The following is a 19,049-nucleotide window of genomic DNA, read 5'->3' on the forward strand; positions in this document are numbered from 1 at the left end:
ACCGCGGGTCTGTGAATTGCAAAAATTTCATGGCGCGCTTGCGTGCCGCTACCGCGTGGGTCCTCTGGTTACCCACGGGCTCCCGATGTGCGGATGTGGCAGGGGATGGCTTTGTAAATGCAAAATCCAATGCTAATTTTCTTGTCTAATTCAATAAGTGAGTGGCTAACGGGAATAAAACAGGGGTGGGTCGCATTTGTTCTGACCGCTCACGGAACCCTAGAATGTCCTTCATGGAAGCCCTGGGTTCTGCGGAAACATGTTTATGAACCCATGCACTAAGCCACCACAGCAGGCGATTAAATATTCCACGTCATGTTACTTACCAAGGTAGAGTACAGGGTTATTTTGTTTGCTTTGGTTAGGGCCGTCCAGACCGAGGATGCGACTATGCTCAAAGAGGTCAACTACTTCCAACTCTCCATTTCGTAGATGCCATGCTCCAACAACTGGGCTGGGAAGCTAGAAGAAAAAGAAATCAAAACAATGCCTCAAAATTTTTAAAAACAAAAGAAGAAAAATAGCAGGGCACTGTCACTCTTGCAAGCCTGTGGGTTAAAGAAGCTTATCCACCTTGACAGACCATTCCAGTGATCCCTTGCTTGTACTGGTGGCAGCAACCAGGCCCTCTGGCACCACCACTTGAATAAGGCTCTCCTTAGAGCAGCCTTCCTCACTCGAGCAATTTGATGGCTCTTCCACCACATAGGAGTCTGTGTCACTACTCTCGCTGCTGCTTCCAGTGCAACTGGCCATCAAGCCCTTTAACACAGTGAGCTGGTTCTCACCAACACTGAAGTTCCACCTGAAAAAAAAAAAGTAACATGCCACAAACATCACAGAGTGAATGCCAGCAACAGTTTCAGTGTTGAACTGCGAGCGACAAAAACAAAAATATAAAAGATACTTAAATAGAAGCTGTAGAAGATGACATACAGTGAAACCTCGGTGATACGAATCTCGCGGGACCACCAAAAATATTCGTATGATCCGAATTTCGTATCACCAGATAGCGTGGAAATTAGCATGCGACAAAAGAAAGCTGGTGAACATTTCATTTATTCTTTTTCAGGGCCGCAGCAACGTCAGGAAGAACCCTGACTGATTGTCAGTTAAGTTTTTAGATGTCGGCAATCGTAAATATATGGCTCGTACGCGTATATTTAATTATTAAACCAGGTGCGTTGTGACCCGCGACAGTAGCCCCTTCCAAATTTTAGTATGCTTTTTTGCACGACACCGGAGTACTGCAGCGAAAGTAACAAAAGAAGTGCTATGACGCGATGGATCAAGGCCACAAAATTACAGAATCATGGTCCTGTGTTATGATTTTGTTATCGCGGAAGTGTTGGGGGACGTTTTTTGGGAGATTTATGGCCGTGTCCGCATAAGTGCGACCTCAACGGTCGCGCATGTTGACGTTGTGAGACCTGACTCTTCCGCCAAGACCGTCCTTGCCTTCTTTCGATCCTCGTCCACCTTTCATAGGATGTCTGATGCACGAGGCAGGCACGTGTAAACACAGTAACAACGACAGCAGCCTGCGTCGACACGCTAGAAAAAAAAGCATGGCGCTAATGTCCTCTGTAATCTAAACACGAAGGCACACGGAGGCACATAAGAGCCTCAAAGATTCGCGCACACAACCTCGGAAGCCGTGACGCGTCTCTGAAGGTTTATTCTGACCGTAAGAAACCTGTTTTTCTTACACCGTGATTCTGACGATTTGGCGGTGCGGCGCGTGCCCACGCTTGCGTTGCCGCTGTGATAATATGTGGTGCGCGGATGCAAAACGAAACCGAAAATTGAATATGTAGTGCGCCGTGCGGTGGCGAAGTGGATGTGATGTGTATGTGCCGTGCGGTGCCGACGAGGAAGAGGACAGCTCGTGAGGCGCGGCTCGAGGGGGCGTGACCCGTGGCTTCGACAGTGCGCGAGGTGCGTCGTTCGAGGCAGGACTACCTCGTTGGGCGTCTGGCCCATAGGTACGACCCCGGCCACGTCGCGACACTCCCACCAGAGCTCAGCCTCCGCTAGACGACCGGTCTAGGAGAGTTGACGCCGGGTGCCTGAACCTGCCCGTGTCCCGCTGGTCTTGGAGAGCTGACGCCGGGTTTGAACCTGCCGTTGCCCCGCTGTTCCAGGAGGGCTGGCGTGGGCTTCCCAGGCGTACTGTTCGTGCTCAAGGGCACAACTCCCTGCCGCCGGAACCCGTGTGTCGTCGGCTCCAGTTCTTCGCAGAACCACTGCAGTTCGACGCGGCGACCCTGCGTCTTCCGACTTCGTCACGGCAGGTGACGGCGCCGCAACCACGTCGTCTTCGCCACTGAAAGGTGCCGACGGGGAAGCAACGACGGCCCAGGCGACTACCCCGACGACCTGAACTGTAGGCCGGACGTTCTATTTATTCATTTAGTTTAGTCCGCGTGCTTTTTGTTAGCAATGTCTTAATGTATGTTTTTGTCCATGCGTGAAGGGTGCAATATAAGTGGGACGTGTGTTTGTGCACTGGCGTGCTGTCCTGATTCTTTCTGGAGCGGTCCTGCCCCAAATAACATCACAAACTGGCGAGCCTGCCAGGATCCGCTCGTTAAACCAGTGAAAGAAGACAGTTTCGCTCGAGACAGACACACGTTCAAACTGCACCATGGACTTGGAAAAACTCGCCGCTATAGGGCTCCAACTAGGGTTCTCGGGTGCAGAGCTTAACAAGTGGATTGAGGCCCAACAAGCTAAGCTAAGGGATGAGAGAGCTGCAGAACGAGAGGCAGCCAAAGAAGCTGACGAAAGGCAACGCGAAATTCTGCAGCTAAAGCTCAAGCTTCAGGAAGGAGCTCAGAATATGCCCGTAGCAGCGAATGACGCTTTGACTGCGCCCAGCACCTCCTCGCCTCTCAATCCGCAGAAGTTACTGCCTTTATTTGACGAGAAACGCGATGATTTGCACGCCTATCTGCAGCGATTCGAGCGCGTAGCCACAGGACAGGATTGGCCGCAAGAAAAATGGGGTCTCGCTGTAAGCATGTGCCTAACGGGTGACGCGTTAACCGTGATAGGCCGAATGACTGCCGCCGATTCGCTTGACTACCAGAAAGTAAAGAAAGCTCTACTGCAGAGATTTCAGTTCACGGCTCAAGGCTACCAAGAGAAGTTTAGGAAAGCACGAGCAGCAGATGGTGAAACTGGCAGACAGTTAGCAGCAAGAATTGCCAGCTATTTTGACCATTGGATAGACATGGCAAACGTATCGAAAACCTACGAAGATCTAAGGGATCACGTAATCTCTGAGCAATTCTTGCGTTGTTGCCATCCCAAGCTGGTGGTTTTCTTGAAAGAGCGAGAGTGCAAGTCACTAGATGAGCTCGCTAAATTGACAGATCGCTTCCTTGAGGCACAGAATTTGACTAATCTAGGAAAAGGTCCTGACCCCGCGAAAGAGTCCGGTGGAAAGCCTACCGAAGCGTCGCGTAAACCGCAACTCAAGTGTATCCTTTGCAATCGTTTCGGACATTTAGCTCCTGACTGCCGCAATCCACCTAAGCAGATGCTAAAGTGCAAGTTGTGCGGAAAAACGGGACACGTAACAGAAACCTGCCGAAACCAGCATGGGGCATGGGGAGTTCGTCGTGCGCATTTACTGAATCTGAATCTGCCCGGACTGCAGCTAGAAAAGCATCCAAGCGTCCAGGAGGGAAGATTCCTTGCGCAAGTCACCACGACGACGACAACTTGCAGGGTGCAGTACGTTTCCTGGTCGACGGGATGCCAGTGGTCGGAGGTCTACTGCTAGGAAGAGAGGTTCGAGTACTACGCGATACGGGATGCAACACGGCAATCGTCCGACGAGAGCTCGTTCCTGATGTGTGCCTCACAGGCAAGAACATCGGCGTCGTTCTCCTAGACGGATCAACTAGCCATCTCCCGGAAGCTGTTGTACAAGTCCACACGCCGTACTTCACAGGGATGCTGAAAGTGGCTTGTATGGATCGACCCCTATATGACCTTGTGCTGGGAAATCTTCCAGGCGTCAGAGGACCGTACGATCCGGATTCTGACTGGAAGCAGGCGGCTCGTACCCAGGTGGATGAGTTACCGGCGCAAGCACACCCGACCAAGTCACCTGTCACCTCAACCATCTATTCTCTTCAAGCGTGGCAAAAGCCGAAGCCAAACAACAAGGCCAAGACAAGATCAAGCCTTTGTACGTGTCAACAACTTTCTTACCTGACGTTACCAGAGCGCAACTCGTCGAGGAGCAGCGAAAGGACCCGACACTAAAAGCTGTCTTTGCTAAAGTGAACAAAGAGTTCAAATCGGGAAAGGGTCACAGTTATGAGTTCATTGAAGATAAAGGATTACTTTATCGACGCTACCGCCTTGCCACTGGAAGAACCTTTAAACAGATGGTCACTCCGAAAGTGTTCCGGGTCGGTATACTGGACATTGCTCATGTAAGTATCATGGCGGGACACCAAGGCATCAAAGAACCACTGATCGTGTCCTGGAAGAATTTTATTGGCCTGATTTGAATGGGGACGTCAAGCGCTTTGTCAAGTCTTGCGACAAGTGCCAGAGAACTACCCCTAAAGGAAAAGTTGGAGTCGCGCCACTAGGCAACATGCCTCTTATCCGGACACCTTTTGAAAGGGTCGCGGTTGATTTAATCGGCCCATTTTCACCAAGATCGGACCGTGGGAACCGATACGTTTTGACACTCATCGATTTTGCTACTCGTTACCCTGACGCTGTAGCATTGCCCGCAATCGATGCAGTTCACGTTGCGGAAGCACTCGTCGAGATTTTCTCCCGCATCGGCTTGCCAAAGGAAATGGTAACCGACCAAGGGGCAAGTTTCACCTCAGAATTAATGAAAGAGGTTAGCAGGCTTCTCTCCGTGAAGATGCTAAAGACGACCCCATATCATGCGATGGCGAACGGTCTCGTGGAGAAGTTCAATGGCACCCTCAAGACAATGCTAAAGAGAATGTGCCAAGAGAGACCTCGATCTTGGGACCGGTACCTTGCTCCACTGCTATTTGCATATAGGGAAGTCCCACAGGCAAGCCTCGGGTTCTCTCCGTTTCAACTCATTTACGGCCGCCACGTCCGAGGACCGCTAACCGTGCTGAGAGAACTGTGGACAAATGAGGGGCTAGACGCAGAAACGCGGACGACTTACACCTATGTCTTTGATTTGCGCAATCGCCTAGAGGAGACTTGCAAGATAGCACATGAACAGCTGGAGAAGGCTCGTGCGAAGCAGAAAACCTACTATGACAGGAAAAGTCGCCCTAGAAAACTATGCCCAGGCAACAAGGTTTTAATTCTGCTGCCGACTGACTCCAACAAGCTGTTAATGCAGTGGAAAGGGCCGTTCCAGGTCATCGAACGGATAAACGATGTTGACTACGTCATCGATGTGTCCGGGAAAAACAAGATTTTTCATATCAACATGCTAAAAAAATACGAAGAGCGCGAATCTACGGAACCACAACAGGTCTCAGTTGTTGCAGAGATCCACGAAAATCTCTCCGAAGAAGAAGACGGAGTAAAACGAATGCCAATATTGGGCTCGTATCGCACGCAGTTTTGTGCGGATACCAAGGGATTACCAAACCTTACAGCTCAACAAGTTAAGAATATGCAGGCACTATTTCAGGAGTACATGCAGACATTTTTCATGACGTACCTGGGCAAACAGTGCGAATTAGTTGGCTAATAGTAGCGACACAGCCAAACCCGCTTGTACTGTAGTTGCCTAACTGCACTGTATACAATGCTCTGTGAAGAATTTTGTTAATGTGTCCATGCGAACACTCAGGCCAACTTACCGTGCACTCATAGTTCGTTTTGTTCCGCGCCTTTGTGCTAGAATAGTTGTGAACAACTTTCTCGAAAAAGGGGGTGATGTGATAATATGTGGTGCGCGGATGCAAAACGAAACCGAAAATTGAATATGTAGTGTGCCGTGCGGTGGCGAAGTGGATGTGATGTGTATGTGCCGTGCGGTGCCGACGAGGAAGACGACAGCTCGTGAGGCGCGGCCTCGAGGGTGCGTGGCCCGTGCCTTGGCAGTGCGCGAGGTGCGTCGTTCGAGGCAGGACTACCTCGTTGGGCGTCTGGCCCATAGGTACGACCCCGGCCACGTCGCGACACTCCCACCAGAGCTCAGCCTCCGCTAGACGACTGGTCTAGGAGAGCTGACGCCGGGTGCCTGAACCTGCCCGTGCCCCGCTGGTCTTGGAGAGCTGACGCCGGGTTCCTGAACCTGCCGTTGCCCCGGTGTTCCAGGAGGGCTGGCGTGGGCTTCCCAGGCGTACTGTTCGTGCTCAAGGGCACAACTCCCTGCCGCCGGAACCCGTGTGTCGTCGGCTCCAGTTCGTCGCAGAACCGCTGGAGTCCGACGCGGCGACCCTGCGTCTTCCGACTTCGTCACGGCAGGTGACGGCGCCGCAACCACGTCTTCGCCACTGAAAGGTGCCGACGGGGAAGCAACGACGGCCCAGGCGACTACCCCGACGACCGAACTGTAGGCCGGACGTTCTATTTATTCATTGAGTTTAGTCCGCGTGCTTTTTGTTAGCAATGTCTTAATGTATGTTTTTTGTCCATGCGTGAAGGGTGCAATATAAGTGGGACGTGTGTTTGTGCACTGGCGTGCTGTCTGGTTCTTTCTGGAGCGGTCCTGCCCCAAATAACATCACAAACTGGCGAGCCTGCCAGGATCCGCTCGTTAAACCAGTGAAAGAAGACAGTTTCGCTCGAGACAGACACACGTTCAAACTTCACCATGGACTTGGAAAAACTCGCCGCTATAGGGGTCCAACTAGGGTTCTCGGGTGCAGAGCTTAACAAGTGGATTGAGGCCCAACAGGCTAAACTAAGGGATGAGAGAGCTGCAGAACGAGAGGCAGCCAAAGAAGCTGACGAAAGGCAACGCGAAATTCTGCAGCTAAAGCTCAAGCTTCAGGAAGGAGCTCAGAATATGCCCGTAGCAGCGAATGACGCTTTGACTGCGCCCAGCAACTCCTCGCCTCTCAATCCGCAGAAGTTACTGCCTTTATTTGACGAGAAACGCGATGATTTGCACGCCTATCTGCAGCGATTCGAGCGCGTAGCCACAGGACAGGATTGGCCGCAAGAAAAATGGGGTCTCGCTGTAAGCATGTGCCTAACGGGTGACGCGTTAACCGTGATAGGCCGAATGACTGCCGCCGATTCCCTTGACTATCAGAAAGTAAAGAAAGCTCTACTGCAGAGATTTCAGTTCACGGCTCAAGGCTACCAAGAGAAGTTTAGGAAAGCACGAGCAGCAGATGGTGAAACTGGCAGACAGTTAGCAGCAAGAATTGCCAGCTATTTTGACCATTGGATAGACATGGCAAACGTATCGAAAACCTACGAAGATCTAAGGGATCACGTAATCTCTGAGCAATTCTTGCGTTGTTGCCATCCAAAGCTGGTTGTTTTCTTGAAAGAGCGAGAGTGCAAGTCACTAGATGAGCTCGCTAATTTGACGGATCGCTTCCTTGAGGCGCAGAATTTGACTAATCTAGGAAAAGGTCCTGACCCCGCGAAAGAGTCCGGTGGAAAGCCTACCGAAGCGTCGCGTAAACCGCAACTCAAGTGTATCCTTTGCAATCGTTTCGGACATTTAGCTCCTGACTGCCGCAATCCACCTAAGCAGATGCTAAAGTGCAAGTTGTGCGGAAAAACGGGACACGTAACAGAAACCTGCCGAAACCAGCATGGGGACCACAAACCGAGTTCGTCGTGCGCATTTACTGAATACGAATCTGCCCGGACTGCAGCTAGAAAAGCACCCAAGCGTCCAGGAGGGAAGATTCCTTGCGCAAGTCACCACGACGACGACAACTTGCAGGGTGCAGTACGTTTCCTGGTCGACGGGATGCCAGTGGTCGGAGGTCTACTGCTAGGAAGAGAGGTTCGAGTACTACGCGATACGGGATGCAACACGGCAATCGTCCGACGAGAGCTCGTTCCTGATGTGTGCCTCACAGGCAAGAACATCGGCGTCGTTCTTCTAGACGGATCAACTAACCATCTCCCGGAAGCTGTTGTACAAGTCCACACGCCGTACTTCACAGGGATGCTGAAAGTGGCTTGTATGGATCGACCCCTATATGACCTTGTGCTGGGAAATCTTCCAGGCGTCAGAGGACCGTACGATCCGGATTCTGACTGGAAGCAGGCGGCTCGTACCCAGGTGGATGAGTTACCGGCGCAAGCACACCCGATCAAGTCCCCTGTCACCTCAACCACTGTCTCTTCAAGCGTGGCAAAAGCCGAAGCCAAACAACAAAGCCAAGACAAGATCAAGCCTTTGTACGTGTCAACAACTTTCTTACCTGACGTTACCAGAGCGCAACTCGTCGAGGAGCAGCGAAAGGACCCGACCCTAAAAGCTGTCTTTGCTAAAGTGAACAAAGAGTTCAAATCGGGAAAGGGTCACAGTTATGAGTTCATTGAAGATAAAGGATTACTTTATCGACGCTACCGCCTTGCCACTGGAAGAACCTTTAAACAGATGGTCACTCCGAAAGTGTTCCGGGTCGGTATACTGGACATCGCTCATGCAAGTATCATGGCGGGACACCAAGGCATCAGAAGAACTACTGATCGGGTCCTGGAAGAATTTTATTGGCCTGATTTGAATGGGGACGTCAAGCGCTTTGTCAAGTCTTGCGACAAGTGCCAGAGAACTACCCCTAAAGGAAAAGTTGGAGTCGCGCCACTAGGCAACATGCCTCTTATCCGGACACCTTTTGAAAGGGTCGCGGTTGATTTAATCGGCCCATTTTCACCAAGATCGGACCGTGGGAACCGATACGTTTTGACACTCATCGATTTTGCTACTCGTTACCCTGACGCTGTAGCATTGCCCGCAATCGATGCAGTTCACGTTGCGGAAGCACTCGTCGAGATTTTCTCCCGCATCGGCTTGCCAAAGGAAATGGTAACCGACCAAGGGGCAAGTTTCACCTCAGAATTAATGAAAGAGGTTAGCAGGCTTCTCTCCGTGAAGATGCTAAAGACGACCCCATATCATGCGATGGCCAACGGTCTCGTGGAGAAGTTCAATGGCACCCTCAAGACAATGCTAAAGAGAATGTGCCAAGAGAGACCTCGATCTTGGGACCGGTACCTTGCTCCACTGCTATTTGCATATAGGGAAGTCCCACAGGCAAGCCTCGGGTTCTCTCCGTTTCAACTCATTTACGGCCGCCACGTCCGAGGACCGCTAACCGTGCTGAGAGAACTGTGGACAAATGAGGGGCTAGACGCAGAAACGCGGACGACTTACACCTATGTCTTTGATTTGCGCAATCGCCTAGAGGAGACTTGCAAGATAGCACATGAACAGCTGGAGAAGGCTCGTGCGAAGCAGAAAACCTACTATGACAGGAAAAGTCGCCCTAGAAAACTATGCCCAGGCAACAAGGTTTTAATTCTGCTGCCGACTGACTCCAACAAGCTGTTAATGCAGTGGAAAGGGCCGTTCCAGGTCATCGAACGGATAAACGATGTGGACTACGTCATCGATGTGTCTGGGAAAAACAAGATTTTTCATATCAACATGCTCAAAAAATACGAAGAGCGCGAATCTATGGAACCGCAACAGGTCTCAGTTGTTGCAGAGATCCACGAAAATCTCTCCGAAGAAGAAGACGGAGTAAAACGAATGCCAATATTGGGCTCGTATCGCACGCAGTTTTGTGCGGATACCAAGGGATTACCAAACCTTACAGCTCAACAAGTTAAGAATATGCAGGCACTATTTCAGGAGTACATGCAGACATTTTTCATGACGTACCTGGGCAAACAGTGCGAATTAGTTGGCTAATAGTAGCGACACAGCCAAACCCGCTTGTACTGTAGTTGCCTAACTGCACTGTATACAATGCTCTGTGAAGAATTTTGTTAATGTGTCCATGCGAACACTCAGGCCAACTTACCGTGCACTCATAGTTCGTTTTGTTCCGCGCCTTTGTGCTAGAATAGTTGTGAACAACTTTCTCGAAAAAGGGGGTGATGTGATAATATGTGGTGCGCGGATGCAAAACGAAACCGAAAATTGAATATGTAGTGTGCCGTGCGGTGGCGAAGTGGATGTGATGTGTATGTGCCGTGCGGTGCCGACGAGGAAGACAACGACAGCTCGTGAGGCGCGGCCTCGAGGGGGCGTGACCCGTGGCTTCGACAGTGCGCGAGGTGCGTCGTTCGAGGCAGGACTACCTCGTTGGGCGTCTGGCCATAGGTACGACCCCGGCCACGTCGCGACACTCCCACCAGAGCTCAGCCTCCGCTAGACGACTGGTCTAGGAGAGCTGACGCCGGGTGCCTGAACCTGCCCGTGCCCCGCTGGTCTTGGAGAGCTGACGCCGGGTTCCTGAACCTGCCGTTGCCCCGGTGTTCCAGGAGGGCTGGCGTGGGCTTCCCAGGCGTACTGTTCGTGCTCAAGGGCACAACTCCCTGCCGCCGGAACCCGTGTGTCGTCGGCTCCAGTTCGTCGCAGAACCGCTGGAGTCCGACGCGGCGACCCTGCGTCTTCCGACTTCGTCACGGCAGGTGACGGCGCCGCAACCACGTCTTCGCCACTGAAAGGTGCCGACGGGGAAGCAACGACGGCCCAGGCGACTACCCCGACGACCGAACTGTAGGCCGGACGTTCTATTTATTCATTGAGTTTAGTCCGCGTGCTTTTTGTTAGCAATGTCTTAATGTATGTTTTTTGTCCATGCGTGAAGGGTGCAATATAAGTGGGACGTGTGTTTGTGCACTGGAGTGCTGTCTGGTTCTTTCTGGAGCGGTCCTGCCCCAAATAACATCACATTATTCACTGTTGCAGTACCCCCCATTCCGCTCGTAAAGACTGTTTTAGAATAGCGAAGCGAGGCGGATACGCGGCTATTTGTGCAATGAAAAATGTTTTATTATTGAATCTTCCACGGTTCTCGCTGAGCGTGCGTAATGAAACCAATTGCCATGTAACATTTTACACTTTCTACCCGTTGATTAATAACGCATCGGATTGACGCGGGTTGATATAAGTGACTATAAGAAGGGGTAGGTGGCGTCCGGTATCATATTAGTTCACACTGGAAAGGTGTAAGGATCACTAATGACTGGTTCCTGTAAGAATTCTGTCGTGTTACCTCCAATAAACCTTTTATTTTTTAAACTCATTTAAGGGTAAGTAAAGTTTGTCTACAAACAACGCTTTCATGTTTTTCGCCCAAGGTTAACCACACGTTTACCTTTGAAACGAGCGGACAGGGATGGAAGGATATCATTATAGTGTACTAGAATATTTTCCTAGTGACGCGTCCAGGAGGCAGGGACAATAGGCCGGTTGAAGCAAACGCCAGTAGACGCCACTGGTGGCGTTGGTGCGCTTGTTTCTAGTCGCGGAGCCAGTTCGCGCCGGTTTGGGCCGGTTCAGACGCGCTTTGCAGCTGCTTGCCTCGTGCGCGTCCCCTCCGACGCTACGTTCAACGTCGTAGTTCTTGTGAAAAAAAATGGTGGATGACTTTTTTTTCTCCGGACGCTTTCATGTGGGATGCTTCCATGTAGTCTCATTGCACGCCGTAAAATGAGGTAAGGAAACGCCGGAATAATCTTGTTTAGCTGCGTTTCTGTAACCGAGAATAAATCACGAAAAGCTTACCACCATCAATATGCGTCCGTCGAGGTCGTTATTTAATCGTACGCCTTCTGGCATAGCAACGCAGCGTAGACGTTGCTGAGCACTTTTGTGTAGTTTGCGAAGAGCATGCGATTTAAATGTCGTACTAGATATTGCGCAATAGAAGCAAAACATGCAGAGTTACTCGTATGATGGGTTTGTGCAAATGGATGATAGAAAAATGCGAATAGATACTGCTGCAGGCGATGTCCCGAACTACAATGAATCAGCCGGTCTGCGGCATTTACGCTAGCAGACGACGTTGTCGATACTAGTATGTTGCTGTGGTTTTCACAAAATTTCTTTACACTATACTATAGTAAAATACAGTTTCTTGCGCAGCAATTAAAGAGTCCGGTGCTTAAGGAACGCCTACAAACGCGGAGAAGGAGAGCGTTAGACGCAGCGGGGGAGAGAGTGACCGGTCTACTAAAAAAGGCGCAGTGGTGGCGCCTGGTGGCGTCTACACAAACGGGCACGCGCGCTCCTTCTCAGACGCGTCACTAGGAAATTATTCTAGTACACTATAGATATCATGAGCGTTTCATTCATTCACCCTTGCGCCACCACGCAGGTCTTGTGTCTAGTCGGAGAAACAGCACCATGCACTACCATGGTGAAGCAGGCGATGCGACTGGCGTTCAGAAACGTCAATAGAGAGTTTGAGAATTGGGGACCCACGACGCTGGGCCCCCAAGCTGCGTTGCGCAGCCTGCTCTTGCGTTCGGATGATCAGCAGAGTTTGAGAACTGGGCCAACGCAGGCTGCGTTGGGTCAAGCGCACGGAGCGCCACGCGTGACGAAATTTAAGATCATGCGACACGCGGGCCATACTGCACCATGGCCCGCGCCAACGCTTTTAGATCCAATACAGTTTCGCAGCTCCGCTCGCGTGCCGGCACACGCGGCCGATTCGTGAACTTACAGCGCTGCTGTTCCATTTTGCTTCACTTACCGTGGCCCCCGTGATCGGATACGGCAACGCACCGTTGCTCTCAATGGAGCGTTGCCGAAGTTAATCGTGGAGGCGACGCTCCTACCGCAGCGATCTCAGACGCGCAAGGAGTAGCCGCTTGCGATGTGTTGTGCGTTTCTCTGTTCTCGCTTTCTCCGTACTCCGTGCGTGATTGTTTGCGAACGGTGATCGCTTCGGAAGCAGTTCTTTCGATTTAGCATGTGTGAAAGAGACAAAGCTGAAGAATGCCATCTTGATGCGCGTGTTGCACGAGGGGCTCGGAAACGAACACCGGTCATCAGTTCTCCGAATCAGAGCAGGGACTTGCAAGAAATATCTTCTGAACGCCTAAGCCACCAGAATCGTGAAGACTGCCTTCGCTACAAGTCGCCTAACCGAGCTCAGGGAATACAAATCAGGTACCTTGATCAATCGTAGTTCGGGTTGTACGCCTTTCTCAAGAAATCGGAATTAATTCGCCCGAAAATTAACAACGGTCCTCTGTTTTACGACTTGGTTAGGATGACAAATCTAAGTACATGAGCCAGTGTAATTTTCGCCTTCGTAGAAAGAATGCGACCGCCGTAGTCGTGATCGATCCCGCAACCTTTGGGTCAGCAGCCGAACATCGTAACCACTGCTCCACCGTGGCGGCTAAACACAGGTTGACGGCAATGGAATATTCGTGCGAGAGGACAGCTAGACGTGTGAGATTGTACCATTATTATATGTCACGTTCGATTATCTTTTTATGTTTATGGAGCATAGCTTGTGAAATGATCGCTTTTTGAAACAGTCGAGGTTATTGAAAAAGCTTAAATGACGGAATCTCGGCTGTCACGGCCGTCGAAAGCTGCAGCGACGATTAGTCACATGAGTGTTGCAGCAGACGACGCGTGAGGCATGATGCAAGATGGAACTGCAGCGCCGCTAGTTCTTGCGTCGGCCGTCGCGTCCACTTCGGAGAGCAAGCGTCTATGGGGAGCTGCGAAACTGAACTGGTTCTAGAAACGTTGGCCCGCGCTGCGTCTATGTCTTGTCGCTGGCGACCCAAGGTGCCTTGGGACCCCACGCTATTTTTCAATTTTTGCGTCTCGGGTCAATGCGAGCGCAAGAGCCCAGGAGTGGCTTGGGTTCTGCGCATACGCCCTGGCGGCTCGCAACCTTCTTGGGTCCCCAAGCTCCTTGGGGCCCCAATTGTCAAACTCTCTAATATAATTTAAGGGTATTGGATGGTACTGTAATCTACGGGGCTATACGTGAGTGGAAATATTTATTACTAGGTATGCCGCACACATATAGATTGGCGACATTTTAGGCAAAATTTGTAAAAAGAATGCGACTTTTGGGGACTTTTTGCTCGTCGTTTGGCGACATTTACTAGAAAGTCAGTGGCAACCTTGGACACGACGCAATGAGATGCAACATGTGAAGCTTGCGGTCCGGTTGCTTTGCTTCGGTGTTGGTGTGGGCGAGCTGGCGGCAATGAACCAGGCGAGACACGTATTCTTCACTGGAGAATGGAAATGGTTTAACGTGCGCAGAGAAGAAAGAGATGTCTAGAAAAGAAGTGGAGAAACGACCATGGACGAGGTAGAACGGCGAGTAAGCAGTTGTGCGCTGTACGGAGGTTTTGAATGCAAAAGTGAAGAGTGGCCAAATTGCGTACCAGTTTCTGTCGTTGGATTTCATGTAGATGGATATCATCGTATCTGACAGCGTGCGACGAAAGCGCTCAGTCAGCCTGTTCGTTTGAGGATGGTAAGTGGAGGTTGTTTTGTGGGTGGTGCCTGAGTCCTTGAGCACTTCGTGGACGAGTTGTGAAAGAAATGTCTTTTCACGGTCTCTTTGGATGACACGAGGAGCACCGTGACGAAGGATTAAGGCTCGGAGTGTAAAGTCAGCAACTTCAAAAGCCGTGGCAGAAGTCACGGAAGCTGTTTTAGTGTAACGTGTCAGATGGTCGAGGGCTCTATCTATCGAGGGCTCTATGTACACGTCGATGCCAACGTCCTCAAATGGTTCCATCGGACACAGGAGTGGTTGCAGTTGTCCGCTTTGAGGACCTCGGAAGCTTTCAACACTGGCAAAGGGCACATGGAGCAAAGTCCTTCGCTACACTAGCGGGCAAGTAGAACCAGTAGTGGCGATATTTGATACAGCCATACATTTTCTGGAAGCCCAGGAGTCCAGTTGCTTGAATTGCGTGAGTTGTAGACGAATAGAGGTGTTAGGTGGGCGCAAACTTACGCCAAGGCGGTCCATGACGTGCCGACAGTAAGGATCCGCGTGTTGGTGGGTGAAACATAAACCACGCTCGTATGAAGAAATCGGGTCCAAAGGAGCTATGGACGAAACATGTGCTGAAGGAACGCCCGAGAGGTCGTCGCGTACGGTCTAGGTGGGACCCTTATATGGTTCCGTAGCCAGCGGAATGCCGAAGCGCGTAGGCGTTTTGGTGATTTTTCCTGAGCGATATGTAATCCTGAAGTCATATTCTGGGAAACGAAGAATCCAGTGACCAAGGCGGTCAGACGAGTTCTTGAGTGTCGATAGCCAGCACAAGTCGTGATGGTCCGTAACTACAGTAAAGCGTCGGCCGTGAAGATCACGTCGAAACTTCTGTACAGGCCGAACGATGACTACACACTCCTGCTCGTTATCGTATAAATCTTTTCAGGGTTTTTCGGTACATGGCTTGCTTATGTGACGACCCTCTCACGTGAAGACTTGTCTCGCTGCAGGAGAATGCCACCAATGTCGTGACCGCTAGCGGCCGTATGCAGGAGCGTAGGCGCATTTTCATCGAAATGACACAGGAGTGCTTCGAATGTGAGGGTAGGCTTCAGATGGACAAACTCCGATCCACATTCGGGAAACCATACTAAGGGAACGCTTGATCCGAACAACTTGTGCGAAGGCGAAGCTATTGTGGCGAGGTTTCGAATGAATCGACGAAAATAGGATGCAAGGCCGAAGAAACAGCGCGACATTCTGCCGTTTTCGGGACGCGGTAAGTGTGGGACAGCGGAAGCCTTGTCTGGGTCAGGACCAATGCCGTGTTTGCTCAGAATGCGGCCTAAAACGTTATTTGCCACGCTCGCAAAGCGACACTTTTCGGTGTTCAGCTGAAGAACGGCGCGTACATGCCACGTGAGAATTTAATCCAGACGATGCAAGTGCTGAGGGAAGGTTGACGGGAAAATAACAATACCGTGCAAATAGCACAAGCAAGTCTTCCATTTCAGGCCTCGCAAAACGGTATCACTCATGCGCTCGAATGTTGCTGGAGCATTGCAAAGGCCGAATGGCTTGACGTTGAATTTGGTAAGCCCATCTGGTCTTGAAAATGCTGTCTTTTCTTCGTCGTCCTCATGCATAGGTATCTGCCAATAGCCAGGACGCAGATCTAGACTCGAGAAGTACTCGGCACCCTCAGCAAATGTAAGGCATCGCCTATACGAGGCAAAGGGCAAATATTCTTGCGGGTGATCTCATTACGTGGTCGGTAGTCTACGTAAAATCACACAGAGCCGTCCTTTTTCTTACCGAAACAGCAGGAGATGACCAAGGACTCGCGGATGGATGTATGATCTTCCGTTGCAGCATATCGCTGGCGTTTTCTTCAATGACCTTTCGCTTTGCTGGAGAAACGCGATATCATCGACAGCGTAGGACAGAAGTGCCATCAATTTCTATATGATGCGTGATAATGAACGTCTGTCCGAAGGATAAAGAAGGGGCATCAAAAGAAGCCTCGTGCTTTTCTAGCAAAACACGCCACTCATCTGACTGTGGAGAGATCAGGTCGGCACTGATGGTCGCAGCAGGAGCAGAGATAGATGGAGAACATCCAAGAGAATGAAGTTGAGAGGACGTCGGCATGAGCGGAACAACAGAGAGAGGCAGTGATTCATTGACGCCAGCCAATGTAGTGCGTTTAGGAATGACAATTTTGTCGGACGTCTGATTTGTAGCGCAAGGAAGCCCGGAGCCATTGTGCAACAACACCAGCCCTGAAGCAATAGATATCCTTACGCGACAGTGTGCAGGTGGTAGGATAAGCACGTCACCATGATAAATCACGTCAGACGCTATTGTAACGAATCGCTGATCACCAGGGGGTAGCACGGTAGCTTCGATAGTGAGCAAGCGAAGTGTCGAGTGCATGGAGCGCATATTCTGTTTTGGTCATGTGAACAAGACGTTCTCGACAGCAGGTGGAAGCGGAGGCTGTAGAAAGGAAAGCGCATTCTAATGTGAGCTGGTGGGCGCACGAACTTAGCACGGCAAACTTGATGTAATGGGGAAGTACGTCAATAAAAACACAAGCGGTTCCCATGGCAAAAGGTCTAAGGCGTCCCCTTGAGCAGCGAACAGTGCAGCTCCATCAATGGGTGGTGACTTTCCGGAGACGGGAACATATAAGAACGATGAATAACCGACGAATAGCACGAGCGTCTATAAAGCGTTATGACTGACAATTGGTGGCGACGCGCTGACCATGAGGATGGACAGGCAATGCGTTCTCACACTGCTAGAACACCTGCATCCTTTCTGGAAATGGAATCGCCGGGACGGTAAACAATCGACAATGGGAAGAATCTCGACCTAATAGAGGGACGGCCAAGTTGGAGACGTTTCCACAATGAGCCACCTGGGCTTGCATTCGTGTGCTTCCAAGACGACCTGATCTGTATGTTTTGACAGGAGTCGCCGCAAACCCTTTTCTGCCCTTCGCGGAAAAAAAGAGTCCGAGGAACAAGTCCGAGCAACCTGTTGCCCTGCTTCCCCCACAGGCGTGCCGTCGACCGCCGGACCCTTGCTGTTTCAAGAGTGCAACGACCCCTCAGCGACAGTGCAATTGACTGTGCTATGGTGGGTGGGGTCGTGTGTGTGATTGGCGGTCTTCAAGAAGGAGGAGCCAGCCTAATGGGTTAAAACGACGGTGCAAAGTGAGAAATGGGGCTCTGAGCCCTCCGTAACAGGCTCATCCAATTCGCTCGTCGCTGAACTCTGACCTTGTCACGATGTAAATTGAATGTACAAAAAGTGCCAGTAAACTTGTTATTCTTTTCTAAACTTGCTAGCATCAGTTCTTCAACCCGGAGACTCGACTACGCTACCAAACGGAGTCCGGGTACGACGCTGCCCTATTGTAGCAACAACCTGGTTGCCGAGGAGGGACGGAACTAAATACCGGTCGCAACAACTGGTTGCAGCGGTGGGATGGATCCAAATACCCGGTCGCAACAGCGTCCACGTGTATACCTTCAACTAAAAACGGTGACCATGTTACACGGACGCATTGGATGTATTTCTGTCCTGTCGCGCTATTCATCGTTTGCTCCAAAAGCTGCAGTTTAGTTTTCCGAACGACGGTCGGTGAATTGCGAGAAAGCTCAAAGTGTTGACGTAGAGCGACGAAGAGGCGATGGCGAGCGGTGTCTAACAGGTAGGTAATTAGGTACCGTCTAGGATGTCACAGTTGGCGATGGAGAGCGACCTCAAGGTGCAGCGTAAGGACGGCGTTGAGAAGTGGCCCCAGCAGAACAGTCATCCCGTTCGTATGCTTCGTATCCACGACGCTCGTCCTGCTGGCTCTTGCTACAAAAACGGGCAATATGTCCATGATGTCCGAAGCAGTAGCAGACTGGACGAGCCGATCACCCTGCTGGATGAAAGGCTTAATAGGAGTCGCAATAGGAGTCATTCTATTGATGACTCCTATTCGCAATAGGAGTCATCGAAGCCAGGTGGGTAGGCGTCGAGTACGCAGACATCGATTGCACGATCCCTGGCGAACCAGGCCGGAGGCGTGAAGTAGAATATAAGTTGCTGGGAGGCCGAGCGATTGCAGTTCTTCTCGTATGATAGCCCGAATCATCGCACGCAACGAGGTATCGGCGGCGGTGGTGTTTTCAGGACTGTCCGGCTGCAACCGTTCAGACTGGAATTCGTCAAGGCGTTGGCCCGCGGCAACAACGTCGGCGACTGTTGTCGGTTTCTGTATGGCCAACACATTTAAGGCGGTATTGCGAATACCTTTGAGGAGATGGCGAACCCTGTCGGATCCGGTCATGTATGTGTTTACGCAGCGACAAAGAACAAGCACATCCTCTATGCATCACGTATTAGATTCGCCGAGTTGTTGCTTGTGAGCGTACAGTGTCTTTTTTTGTGACCGCTAGAAGAAACGCCAGAGTGCTGAAAACTTGGCGAATGTGTTGCTCGAAGTTGGTGCGGTAAGTGAAATCAATCTGAGGATTGAAAAACCATGTTTCGCCACGGCCGTGAGGTAGAAAGAGACACGGCGAAGTTTGGCTGGATCGTCCCCCTTGTCACTTGGACTCACTCGGTCGTAGTTGCCGAGCCAATCCCCCACGT

The 19,049-nt window shown here is 51.0% G+C and overlaps 1 long non-coding RNA gene across 1 annotated transcript; it reads right to left on the reverse strand.

Moving 5' to 3' along the window:
- Positions 1-346: 346 nt before the first annotated feature.
- LOC125758565 (uncharacterized) lies at positions 347-809 on the reverse strand. Its single transcript, XR_007416225.1, has 2 exons — positions 574-809; positions 347-462 (listed from the first exon to the last, which is right to left on the reverse strand). It is a non-coding gene; the product is annotated as an uncharacterized LOC125758565 (long non-coding RNA).
- Positions 810-19,049: the final 18,240 nt, after the last annotated feature.

Source organism: Rhipicephalus sanguineus, chromosome 5 (assembly GCF_013339695.2).
Source record: "Rhipicephalus sanguineus isolate Rsan-2018 chromosome 5, BIME_Rsan_1.4, whole genome shotgun sequence".
In the NCBI taxonomy this organism is placed as follows: domain Eukaryota; kingdom Metazoa; phylum Arthropoda; class Arachnida; order Ixodida; family Ixodidae; genus Rhipicephalus; species Rhipicephalus sanguineus.